The sequence below is a fragment of the Penaeus chinensis genome, chromosome 32, assembly GCF_019202785.1.
Source record: "Penaeus chinensis breed Huanghai No. 1 chromosome 32, ASM1920278v2, whole genome shotgun sequence".
In the NCBI taxonomy this organism is placed as follows: domain Eukaryota; kingdom Metazoa; phylum Arthropoda; class Malacostraca; order Decapoda; family Penaeidae; genus Penaeus; species Penaeus chinensis.
Window position 1 is genome coordinate 24175233 of NC_061850.1, and position 7500 is coordinate 24182732.

General features: G+C 40.8%; 1 protein-coding gene across 10 annotated transcripts in view; it reads left to right on the top strand.

Annotated features, from left to right (window-relative positions):
- The first annotated feature begins 4493 nt into the window (after positions 1–4493).
- Positions 4494–7500, top strand: part of LOC125042308 (vacuolar protein sorting-associated protein 13D-like) — a 64874-nt gene continuing 61867 nt past the window's right edge. For 9 of the 10 annotated variants that reach the window (XM_047637826.1, XM_047637836.1, XM_047637834.1 and 6 more), the window contains exon 1: positions 5345–5475. The gene's annotated coding sequence lies outside the window, so the exon portion shown is untranslated. The other variant, XM_047637827.1, reaches the window with a different exon arrangement.

Consider the following 7500-nt stretch of genomic DNA (forward strand, 5'->3'; position numbering starts at 1 on the left):
AAGGAGGAGAAGAAGAAAATAAGAAAGATGAAAAGAGGAAGAGGAGAGGAAACAAAGGGAACGAGAGACACATGCACCAGCCATGTACAGTGTACCCCGCGTCCTTTCGTCCAGCATCCATCACCCTAAGGCAGGTAAGCTGTGTCAATCCCTCGCATGTCCGGGGGATTATGGGAGGAGGGGGTGGGGAGGAAGGGAGGGAAGAGGGAGAGGAAAGGAGGGAAGAGGAAGGGAGGGAAGAAGAAAAGGAGCAGAAGGGAGGGAAGAGGAAGAGGAGGAGAAGGGAGGGAAGTGGAAGAGGAGGAGGAAGGGAGGGAGGGAAGAGGAAGAGGAAAGGAGGGAAGAGGAAGGGAGGGAAGAGGAAGAGGAGGAGAAGGGAGGGAAGTGGAAGAGGAGGAGGGAGGGAGGGAGGGAAGAGGAAGAGGAAAGGAGGGAAGAGGAAGGGAGGGAAGAGGAAGAGGAGGAGAAGGGAGGGAAGTGGAAGAGGAGGAGGGAGGGAGGGAGGCAAGAGGGAGAGGAAAGGAGGGAAGAGGAAGGGAGGGAAGAGGAAGAGGAGGAGAAGGGAGGGAAGAAGAAGAGGAGGAGAAGGGAGGGAAGTGGAAGAGGAGGAGGAAGAGAGGGAGGGAAGAGGAAGAGGAAAGGAGGGAAGAGGAAGGGAGGGAAGAGGAAGAGGAGGAGAAGGGAGGGAAGTGGAAGAGGAGGAGGGAGGGAGGGAGGCAAGAGGGAGAGGAAAGGAGGGAAGAGGAAGAGGAGGAGAGGGGAGGGAAGTGGAAGGGAGGGAAGTGCAAGAGGAGGAGAAGGGAGGGAAGTGGAAGAGGAGGAGGAAGGGAGGGAGGGAAGAGGGAGAGCAAAGGAGGGAAGAGGAAGGGAGGGAAGAGGAAGAGGAGGAGAAGGGAGGGAAGAAGAAGAGGAGGAGAAGGGAGGGAAGTGGAAGAGGAGGAGGAAGGGAGGGAGGGAAGAGGAAGAAGAAAGGAGGGAATAGGAAGGGAGGGAAGAGGAAGAGGAGGAGAAGGGAGGGAAGTGGAAGAGGAGGAGGAAGGGAGGGAGGGAAGAGGGAGAGCAAAGGAGGGAAGATGAAGGGAGGGAAGAGGAAGAGGAGGAGAAGGGAGGGAAGTGGAAGTGGAGGAGGAAGGGAGGGAGGGAAGTGGAAAAGGAAAGGAGGGAAGAGGAAGGGAGAGAAGAGGAAAAGGAGGAGAAGGGAGGGAAGTGGAAGAGGAGGAGGAAGGGAGGGAGGGAAGTGGAAAAGGAAGAGGAGGAGGAGGAGGAGGATGAACGGGGATGAGTAGAAGAGGAGGAGGAAGAAGGGAAGGAAGATGAGGAAAAAAAATGTAGACTGACGGTTCAAAGAGGAGGAAGAGAAATGAGAGCAGAGGAAGAGGAGGAGTAAGGGGGGGGGGGGGGGAGAGGAGGAAATAGAAAAAGACTCAAAGAGAGGGAGGATAAAGGGAGGGAAGGGTAGGAGGGAGAGGAATAGGAGGATAAATGTTATCCCTTTTCTACCTCGCCTATCTCATTTCTTCTTCATTTAACATCTCTCTCCCTCTCTCTGTTTCTCTGTATCTCTGTCTGTCTATCTGTCTGTCTGTCTGACTGTCTGTCTCTCCCTCTTTCATTCTCTCTCTCTCTCTCGTTCTTTCTCTCTCCCCTCCCCCTCTCTCTCTCTCTCGCATCCTTTCTCCTCTTCTTCCGCCTTTCCATCTTCTACCGACCCTCCTCCTCTCCCTATATAATCCCAATTCCCAACTTTTTTTTTTCTTTTTTTTCTCTCTCTCTCTCGCCTCCCTCCTCCCTCTCGTGACACCTTCCTCTCTACCTTTCCCTTCTCCTCCTTCATCAGCTCCTCTTCTCTCCCTCTTCGCCTAGAGATTCCGATGTAAAAGTTCTAGGCAAGGCAGGAAAGGATTAGGGATTAGCGAAGGAGGCCAAGGGATATGGAGGCGGAAGGGCAGAGCAATAACCCTTCCTGACCTTGCATATAGAACTAACATTACAAACCTTGACCCTTCCGGATGACTTAGGTCTACGAACCCCATGTCTTTGTTATCCTTGTCATTATTATTATTATTATTATTATTATCATTATTATTATTATTATTATTATTATCATTAATATTATTATTATTGTAGTTGTCATGGATAAGATCTGCGTATCATTCACAACATGGATTGCTGACTTTTATCTTATCTCCATATATATATATATATATATATATATATATATATATATATATATTTATATTTATGTATATATATGTATGTATATATACATATACATACATATACATATACATATATATATATATATACACATATACATATATATATGTATATATATATATATATATATATATATATGTATGTATATATATGTATGTATATATCTATACATATACATATAAATATATATATATATATATATATATATACATATACATACATATATATATATATATATATATATATATATATATATATATATATATATATATACATACACACACACACATGGAGATAACATTAAAGTCAACAATCCATGTTGTGAATGATACGCAGAATTTATCCATGACAACTACAATAATAATGTATGTATAGATGTATGTATATATATATGTATGTATATAAATGTATATATATACATACACACACACACACACACACAAACACAGTAACTTTTACACAAAGATGAAAAGGAAAACAGACATAGTAAGAAATGAAATTAACTCGTAACGTTTCGGACTCATCAATATCTCTTCATCAGAATAACCGACATGGATGGATTTAATTCTATTTCTTATTGTGGCTGTTTTCCTTTATATATATATGTATATGTATATATATACATATATATATATGTGTGTGTGTGTGTGTGTGTGTGTGTGTGTGTGTGTGTGTGTGTGTGTGTGTGTGTGTGTGTGTTTGTGTGTGTGTGTGTACATTTCTACACACACATAAATGTATATAGAGATACATATACAAAAATAAAAGTAGCTCCACCCTTTGTCGGGAAGATCAAAATCAAGGATCCATGTTGTGTGCATTGATACGCAAGTCTTATTCGTGACCTTGACGTGGCGCTTAAATAGCTTGCATACTAAATCAATGTTTGTGTGTATGTGTGTGTGTGTGTTTAAGCTCCGTATAACTAGAATTACATTTTCCTGATTTTCAGTATGTCGCTTTCCGCCAAACACAGCGAAACACTCATCGGAATTTACCGATATTTTTCAGTTTAGTTTTCTTTTTTCATACTTGAGACGACGAACGACTTAATTAACACTCAAGATCAAATCGCCTTCGAGCTATTGTCGCCATTTCGTTGGGAGAAATATATCTTATCTCTCTATTTCTTTCCAGATAGGACTAACAGCTGATTTCCGTAATCTTTAAACGGTTAACATAAATCTCTACTATTAATCATAATCACCAATGATAATTACATATAAATGAAGAATGATAATAACCACTAAATAACATTACGAGGTAACCAATAACGGATGTACTCCTCCGTGTTGCCAGATTAGGCTTACTGTTCAGGTACCATTGAGTGCCATCGGGTGCCATCGTATCCGCAGTGACACCTACGTGCCTCTAGCATCTCTGAGGATATAAAGGATTACCCGTTTCCCTTCTAGGATTGAAAGCTTACGAGGTTTCTCCCGACGAGGAGCGCATTCTAACTTTTGCAAAGCTGTAAGGGAAGCAATTAAAGAAGTAAAAATATCTGAACGAGAGACGTGGTATGCATTATAGCCTCTGCCTCGTTCTTTGTGATTAGGTAGAATCTGAACGAGAGAGGCGGTATGCATGACAGCCTCTGCCTCGTTCTTTGTGTGCTTGGGTCTGTTTCCGGAGCGCGAACACGACCCTGCCATTTTTACTGTCGTCGTTTTTTATGTGGATAAACATGGACGATATATTTGCATAGACGAAACATGGATAAAGCCTAGAGATAGCAACAAATGAGATGGAATCGTTTTTTATTATTATCATGAAAGAGACATGTGTTAGAGAGACAGAAAGGCACTGGCGATGAAGAGAAAAGAAGGAAAGAAAGAAAAGAGGGACCTAATGAGAAAGGTCAAATAAGAGAGCAGATAATTAAATGGATAGATTGATAGATGAATAACTTTAAATATATATATGAATAATTGGATAGATGCACAATCAGACGACCTGATAGGTAGTCGAGATAGACAGACACAGATAGGTAGATAGATAATTAGGCAGAGAGAAGAGCAGATAGATTCTACTCAGTGAGATTTGCAAAGGCGAGTTCCTCCAGAGATTTCTGTATGACCGAACCGCTTTCAGCTATTTAGGGCTAACTCATCTAATTTTCCATACCGAACACCTACTGTTGATTCCCAAATCTTTATAAAGTAAGTGGCAAGCATAACGTCCCGGACCCTGTTTAAGGAAGGGCGCAGGTGATCTAGCAAGATGGCACTCAGCACGGCCAGTCTTATCTTCAACTCGTCGTGCATAGTGACAGCCAAGTCGCATCCCATGGAGGAAGACCTTTTTCTCGAGATCTTCCGAACGAAAACCAAGGAAACGCGGGCTATTTATGTAACAACTGGTCGAGAGGAAGTTCTTTCTGTCACTAGTCCGTATTGCAGCTGCCGCTTTGCACTCTCTGTGTGGCCACTTCCGTTAACACTCCTTTCCAACTTCTCGTGATCAAAGTGACTGGAAACCAAGTCTAAAAATAACTATGGCTGTCCTGGGGTCATTGCGTCTCACTGTTTTGGACACCTGGACTTTTGCGGCCGTGATTAGGTGGATATAGAAATGATGTATAGGCACAGACGTAGATGGGTTGACAAAAATATAGATAGATCGATGGACAAATAGATAGCTAGATAGCTAGACAGATAGGCAGATGGGTAGAGAGGGGAGGCCTGATAGAGACAGAGACTAAGAGAGAAGAAGAAGCATAATAGAAGCAGATTATAAGAGATAGGGAGAAAGAAAGAGAGAAACTCTTTCCGAAAGAAAGACGGGAAAGGACTAAGTGAGACAACGGCAGATAGGTAACTGACAAACAAAATGAAAGGAAAAATCAAAGAGGAGACAAAGCGAGAAACAATAGAAGGCAGGCAGATGGGGAGAACAAGAAGAGATGTAGCGAGAGGGAGGAAAGACAGACAAATAAAGATATGATAATACGCATAAATACATAAACTTCCGAATAAAGAACTAAACACGTGGAGAAACAGACATGGTCAGCTACCACTATCAAATATTGAAACTAAGACCCCAAAACTGGCATGATATCACAAGAAACTGCGCATATCCGTACGACAACTTTCCTCTCTTCCGCACGACGTCACAGGGTAAGTGACGCAAGAACCAAAACAGATGATGAAGACAGTCACATACGGCATCTCCCACCCGGTTCACGTCGAGGTTCACTTATTTCCAAGAAAAATGACAGTCTTTTCGACATTCGTGTTACTTCATTGCCGTTAAAAGGTAAGATAAAGAAGCAAGAGGCGTTTGGGAGCTGTTTGAACCTTGACATGGCTTCATTTAGAAGGAAAATGACGTGTAACACGACGTTGGTTTCCCTTCGTGTCCAAGGGCAGGGCGATGCGTTCAAGGTTTCTGCTGTAACACTTGTATTTTTCGGTCTACTTGTTATTTATTGGTTGTTGTTTCTTTTTTTGCCTGGGATTTACAGCTAGAGATCGTGGGTTATCATTTATTAGTATTCGTTCTCCGTAGACATTTTGCGATGGGTGAAGTTACTGTATTTTTTTATTTGATTTTCGAACATTTATTAGAAAGTTTAAGAATTACATTCATGGTTATTCTGTAGGAATTTCCAAAAGTTATTTTATCTGGAAGAAATCTGAACTAGTTGTACACAATGTGTTAATAGATTTCGCTAGTTTCATGATTACCTCAAGAGTCTGTTTTTGCTTAGGTCTAGCAGGAGGAATTATGTTAAGAACTAAAACACAGACAAATAAGAAGAAAGAAAACAAAAAACATGTAAATTAGTTAAATAGGAAAACAAGGAAACAAGGAAACAAGCATATTATGTAATAAGAAAGAAAATTAAGATATGAAAAGTTCATATATATACTAAATCATTCTTTACACATGGACACACTTGCCAGAGACTAAGTCCCCAACTCCACATCACAAAATCTATTCAACAATCCAAATTACTGCAACTGACTGTGTCCTTTGGGAACTGCCTGAGGGTAGTGTTGAAAGGGAGCTCAGCCCCTAACATACCCACAGCAAACTTTGACAACACCTTGGTCTGCATGACAAGAGGGAGCAGAAACTCAGGAGTACCGAGTGGACTTAGGCTGAGAGTGGCGGTTTCTGCAATTGTTTCCTGTATTTTTTTTTGTTTTTTTCTTTATTTGTTTTATTTTGTTTATTTGTTTTATTTTGTTGTTATACTGTAGATTTACTGTACATTTTGAAGAAATAAGTATGTAAAAGATGGTAAGAAGCTTCAAGCAATACTGTACAAAATAATGCCAAATTATCTCCGCAAAAATAAAAATTTCCTCAAGTAATATCCCGAGACATGATAGGGCTCAGGTGCTAATGCTAGTACTTCTGATATTTTTACTTTATGCAGTTTAGAAAACTTGAGTAGCTCTGAAGTGGGGAAATCAACTCTGTTTATCTTATCATTAACAATAGGTAAATTTTTGGCTAAGGTTGTGAGAAGAGGAACATCTATTGGTGTGTGTTCTCTATGACTAGGGGATTGTCTGACTCACAGTGGGGCACCTAAGACCTCATCTTGGTGACTGGGATGTAGATTCATGACATGATGAGGTATCACCAATCGACAGGTATTATTTGTCATGAAATAAACCTTTTAGAAGTTTATCATGCTTATTACTTTGTAAATATGAAAATGAAAAGTAAGAAGTTACATGTGTGTAAACAGCTATTGTTGTTTCTGTAGACCATTCTATATCTAGTATGTGATTCACATGGGAAACACTGCATGGAATAGATTTTTGATAACACCCAGTCAAAATTGCAATTGGTTAATATTTACGGACACACTAAGCTTGGGTAAATTGATGATGATATTCTTGTAGAGGACAAAAAGTTGAAGTCGTCAGTACAAGAAATAATCTGTACACAAGAATTGTAGTGCTACAAATAAAGATAAAAGATCACAGAGAGTGTTGCCCATGGTCAACTTGGTGCTACTGAGTTTCAGCTTTATTTTGCCATGCATACTGAAGTGAAGACAATGTTTCCCTGGAGGGTGGTGGGGAGCAGAGTCCCCCATCAACCCTCCCTTTGTATGCCCAGTCACGGCAACTTGGATTTTTTAATAAATTTTGTGACGTGGAGACTCTGGTGAGTGTGTCCATACTGTAAAGAATTTTCTTGCCATCAGACTAACAAGCCAGTTACATGTAAAAAGATTTTATTTGCACCAAATAATTCGAGTGTAGTAGTGCTTTCTCCTGAAATTATTTAACACGTGAATCACTGCTGAAAGAGTTCCTG